The following is a 5851-nucleotide window of genomic DNA, read 5'->3' as shown; positions in this document are numbered from 1 at the left end:
GAGAGATAGAGAGAAAGACGGGTATAGTTCATGCGGTAGGGATAATATATAATCGTAACAATAATTTAGCAATTAACAATATATAATAAATCATATATCACACTAGGGCTCGCATAGTGTTGTGTGGTGTGTGTGTGTGTGTGTGTGTGTGTGTGTTGTGTGTGTGTGTGTGTGTGTGTGTGCGTGTGCGTGCCGCGGTGTGGCCGCGTGCGCGTGTTGCATACACAGGGAGTTCGCTAGGATACACATGTATACATATAGTATCTGACTCACGTCTCTCGCGCCCCACTGTTTACTCCGCGACGCCGAAAATCGAAGTGCCCGGAACTGCGTGTGAGTCACGGCACCCATCCGAAAGCAATCTCCAAGTCATCTCCGCACCGTATGGCGGCCGCCCGGGCCCGGCGTGTTAGTTCGTTGCATATCCCGCTAAATAGCCGCGCCGAATTCCGACGATTCCGCGCTAATTTTGCGGGCTGAGCACCTGGCGGCGTGTTGCCGAGGCACGAACATCGTCATGCGTCGTCGTCGGTCGTCGTCGTCGCTGTCGTCGGCGCGGTTTATTGCGCGGGTCGTTAAGCGGTCGTCAGGCGGAGATGGAACTGAGAGAGCGTTTGTTCGTTGGCGTGGCTTCCGTGAGGAAAATGATGCGCAAAACACATGCGCTGCTCAGAGAGATCTACGTGCTCCCATTCCCCGCCCGCACCGGTCCCTTCCGTCTTTCTTCCCCCATTCACATTCCTCTTCGATCTCTTGGCCGCTACTCTATCTCCTCTTTAATTCACCGAATTCTGCTGTTATGCGTTCCCGCCGCTGTTGGGCGAGAACGTTAGAGAGGAGAGACAGAGAGGAGACAGTAGAATAGATAAGAGAGAGAGAGAGAGAGAGAGAGAGAAGAGAAGAGAGAGAGAGCAGCGAAAGAACTAGAATAGAGAGAGAGAGAGAGAGAATAGAAACTGAGAAGAGAGAAAGATAAGGGCGAGAAAATAGGAGAGCATAGTTTTGAGATATTAACATGTATATTTACCAGCTAACATCCATCACGTGAGGCAACCACTTGCGATTAATTACCTCATCTACGGCAACTCTTGCCTCACGCTTACCATCTACGGAAACTTTCTTGCCCCACGTCTTACCTATCTACACAGCTCTCTGCCCCACGTCTAACCCATCTACGGCAACTCTTGCCCACGTTTCTTACCCATCTACGGCCAACTCTTCCCCATCGTCTTACCTAATTACGGCAACTCTTGCTCCCACGTTCTAAGCCGCTCTACGGAACTCTGCCCCACGTCTTACCCATCTAACGGCAACTCTTGGCGCCCACGTTCTAACCCACCATCTACGGCAACTCTTGCCCAAAGCAGTCTTATCCATCTACGGCCAACCTCTTGCCCCACAGGTCTTACCCATCTACGGCAACTCTTGCCCCACGTTCTTACGCATCATACGAGCAACTCTTTGCCCCACGTCTTACCCATCTACGGCAACCCTTGCCCCACGTCTTTACCATCTACGGCCAACTCTTGCCCCACGTCTTACCATCTACGGAACACTCTTGCCTCACGTCTTACCCATTCACGGCAACTCTTGCACCACGTCTTTACCCATCTACGGCAAGCTCTTGCCCCACGTCTTTAACCCATCTACGGCCAAACTCTTGCGTCACGTCACGCGCATCTTCACGGCCGCGCTGTTGTTCTTCGTGTTGGCAAACACTGCGTGTGTTTGTTGTAATCTTTGCAATTACGGTTTGAATATCGCAACCCGAAAGCTGCACCTGTGGTATGTAGATTGATTAATATATATATATATATTATATTATATATATATATATATGATAATATATAATATATCGTTATCGATAAACGAAGAACATAAAAGACATTAAACAAAAACACATGAAGAGAAAGAAAGGTAGAAAGAGTAATGGGCGAGAACGGTAGAGAGGGAGAGACAGAGGGAGGACAGAGAAGAGAGAGAGAGATAGAGAGATAGAGAGAGAGAAGAGGAAGAAGACGAGAAAGAGGGGGAGAGGGAGAAAGAAATAGAAAGAGAGAGACGAGACAGAGAAGGAGAGGGAGAGAGAGAATGAGAGAGAGAAAGAGAGAGAGAGAGAGAGAGAGAGAGAGAGAGAGAGAGAGAGAGAGAGAGAGAGAGAGAGAAAGAACGAGAGAGAGAGAGAGATAAGGGGTGAGAAATAGGAGAGATAGTTCATGATATTACATCAATTAAGAGCTAATAATACCTAATAAGAGGTATTATTAGCTCTTGATTACATGTATATTTTACCAGGTAAATCACCGTCAGGTGAATAACCTATTGCGGTTAACTACCGATCTACGGTGCATGCGGCAACTCTCATCACGCGCATCTTACGGACTTTGTTACAAACACCGCGCGAGTAAACAAACGCCATGCTACCGTGAATGTAGGTCACGCGACAATCGGAAACAACAGCAGCGATCACGTGAGCTGACCTTCCAGCGTGGTGGAAAGCGTAGCGCATGCGCACGGGCGTGTCCTTGTGTCTTTGACTCACCCATCCCGCTATCTGCATGCTAGCGCTGACGTGGCGCCCGCTCTTCCACACATTCTTTCCCTTCCCGCTCCGGCCCGCGCTCACCTTACTAACTAGACACCAATCTCAACATCGGAGCAGGAGCGCCGTTCCTCAACCTGCTGCTACATATATATGTATATATGTTACGTATATGTATATATAATTATTTTATTTCATAGTAGGTCTCAGGGGAGAGATAGTGAACCGCGAGATGGCGCTTTATTAGTGTATTGTAGCTGCAGAAATCAGTTATCCCTAACCCTAACCCTAACCCTAATCCTAACTCTAACCCTAACCCTAACCCTAATCCTAACCCTAACCCTAACCCTAACCCTAATTCTAAAATAAAACAATATTAGCCAAAAATAATAAAATTAAATAAGAGACAAAATTAGCCAATCAGAGCCGTCCCTAATATTTTTATTTTATTGGTGTCACGCCAAGATGGCGGCGTACACCGTAGTCGAATCGCCGTCAGGTGGCGCGCGGGGACATCTCCTCAGGCGCCGAGGTTCGGGTGCTAATTAAGCACCAGCCTTGGTCACGACTTGCGATGTTTATACCTGCTCAGGTGATTCCCCTGGGGTGCTTCTCGAACTTTCTCTTTCGTCAGCCTAGAGGTCATTCGCCTAGATTCCGCTGTAAGTGTCGTCATAGTTTTTCTTGGCGCATGCGGGAAAGTTCATGCGTCGGTATTTCACACGGTTGACACGCGTTCGGCAGGATATTTTACGACGACGGTGTTTCGAGAACATTCTAGAATTCACCGCAACTTTCCCCCTATTCAAACGTTTGACGGTTCTTGTGTCCGTGTCCGATTCTGTCCTCGCTGTTTCCTTTAGTCCGTGATTTTCGCAATAGGGCATAACATACCACATAGCAACAGCGCGGCATAATACATCACTGCGGCGCAGCATAGGATAACACATAACGGCAACACTACATAACATAACACATAACATTAACACGGAACAACATAATATATAATAGCAACATGGCATGGTATAACACATAAAAACGACCCAGCACAGCATGCACCATGGTAGAAGCAGGTGTATCACGAACGTGGTGGGAGCTGGAGGCAGGAGGGGTGGACTGCAAATTCATCGAAGGAGGACTGTATGTATGTGTGGGGTGGTCACATGAGGTATTTTGTGCTATGCCATGTCGTGCTGCTGTGCTATATTATGTTATGTCGTGTTACTGGGATGTGTTATGCCATGCTGTGTTACTGTGATGTGTTATGCCGGCGTACTATGTTTAGCCTGCGGTGTTACTGTGATGTGTTATGCCATGCGGTGTTACTGTGCTGGTGTCGATGTGTCATGGGCCATCGTGTTACTGTGAGTTGCTTGGCATGCGGTGTTACTGTGATGTGTTATGCCATGCGGTGTTACTGTGATGTGTTATGCCATGCGGTGTTACTGTGATGTGTTATGCCATGCGGTGTTACTGTGATGTGTTATGCCATGCGGGTGTTACTGTGATTGTATGCTGCCATGCGGTGTTATACTGGATGTGTTATGCCATGCGGTGTTAACTGTTGATGTGTTATGGCACTATGCGTGTTTACTGTGATGTGTTGAATCCAGCGGTGTACTGGGATGTGTTATGCCATGCGGTGGTACTGTGATGTGTTATGCTATGCAGAGTTGTATTGCCGTTATCGTCATTAGAAAATCCAAATGTTTTTCCTCACAACACTAATATATTATCGGTGAAGGGACTAGTAGTTTTGCCTGTACGGGTCGCAATTTTCTGCGATCGCGAGGAACGCGCAGACAGAGCGCCAGTAATTTCGTGCATAGATCTCATCCGTAAAGACATACATATACCCTCTCATCCGAACCTGGTATACCCGCGCGGACACTCGCGTCACAAAGCAGTGACGCGTTCTCGACGCTTTCGAGATGCCACAAAACAAAGCAGCGCCAAACAACGCACAGAAAATGGACATAACGCGTCTACAATAGATGCGACGATTAGCATCATTCAGGTCATCCAGATTTTTTTAGAAAGGGGGTCGTTGACACCGCGCTACAGCGCAGACGAATCGCAGCTTGCAGGATTACGCAATGCCGCGGGTGCTATACGTCGAGATGTCAGCACATGCAGTATAACATATACCAGACAACAGCATGGAGTCAGAACTGAACGCTCGTATCGCCAAATCTAGAAGACAAAGTCCAGATTCGACGCGTCAAATGTAAGTTTTGTGTGCGGTCTTCCGTAAGCATGAGATCTATGCACGCAGGCGGAAGAGGGGTTAAGCGGCGATGATTACGCATGATTTGTGTGGGTTGCTTTTTATTTCGGATCTCGTCATATTTTTATCGGCGTAAGGCGTGTAGCAATTGAGATTAAGTGTTCGAGAATTCGTCGTCCTCGCGTTTACGATATCGTTTCCGATTTTTTGCGTGTTTTTCTCTCGAATATTTTTTTTTGGGTGTGGGTAGATCTTACCTAATTCGCGATGACGTTACCGAGAACATCTGTGTGAGTGTGTAGTTATTTTTCAGGTGAGAAATCGCGTGTATAGGTAAACAGTGAATGTACGCTTATTATATATATATATATATGTTATATATATATATATATTATATATATATACACAAACATTAATAGTCAAGGCTACTAACACCTAGGTATTAATAGGTATTATTAGCTCTTGATATACTGTGTGTGTATGTGCGTGCGGGCGTGCGTGCGCGCGTGTGTGTGTTTGTGTTTATTATCGTATACCTTCGTATGCTGCGCCTGATTAGATTTAGAAAAAAAATGCGTCTCCAATCCTTTACTCACCCAGCGTTAAATAACAATCGCGCAAGATCCTTATGCCACTCACTGACTCGCACGCTAATGGCCCTGGATGAGATAACTCGCGCGCGCTGCGCTGCGTGGTGGTGTGTGGGTGTGTGTGTGCTGTGTGTGTGTGGTGTGTGTGTTGGTGTGCTGTGTGTGTTGTGTGTGTGTGTGTGTGTGTGGGGTTGTGTGTGGTTTCATGTTGTGTGTCTGTGTGTGTGTGTGCCATGTGCTGTGTGTGTGTGCGCGTGTGTGTGTGTGCGTGTGTGTGTGTGTTGTTGATGAAGGGGGCGGGACGGGCGAAAACTGCAGGTGAGTAACTCAGTAACAACACAAACATACGCTACCGCTGAGTAACGCGTGCAGCATCGGTCGCACGCGCGGACGCGACCGCTGTCAACGATGGCAGGCGATCGGACGCGTATTCTGAGTCGACGGTCGAGGAATGCACATACCTGAGCGATGAGTATTCCAGGTGTGCGATGA

Source organism: Priapulus caudatus, unplaced genomic scaffold (assembly GCF_000485595.1).
Source record: "Priapulus caudatus unplaced genomic scaffold, Priapulus_caudatus-5.0.1 Scaffold126, whole genome shotgun sequence".
Taxonomy (NCBI): Eukaryota; Metazoa; Priapulida; class Priapulimorpha; order Priapulimorphida; family Priapulidae; genus Priapulus; species Priapulus caudatus.
This window is presented reverse-complemented; position numbering follows the sequence as displayed.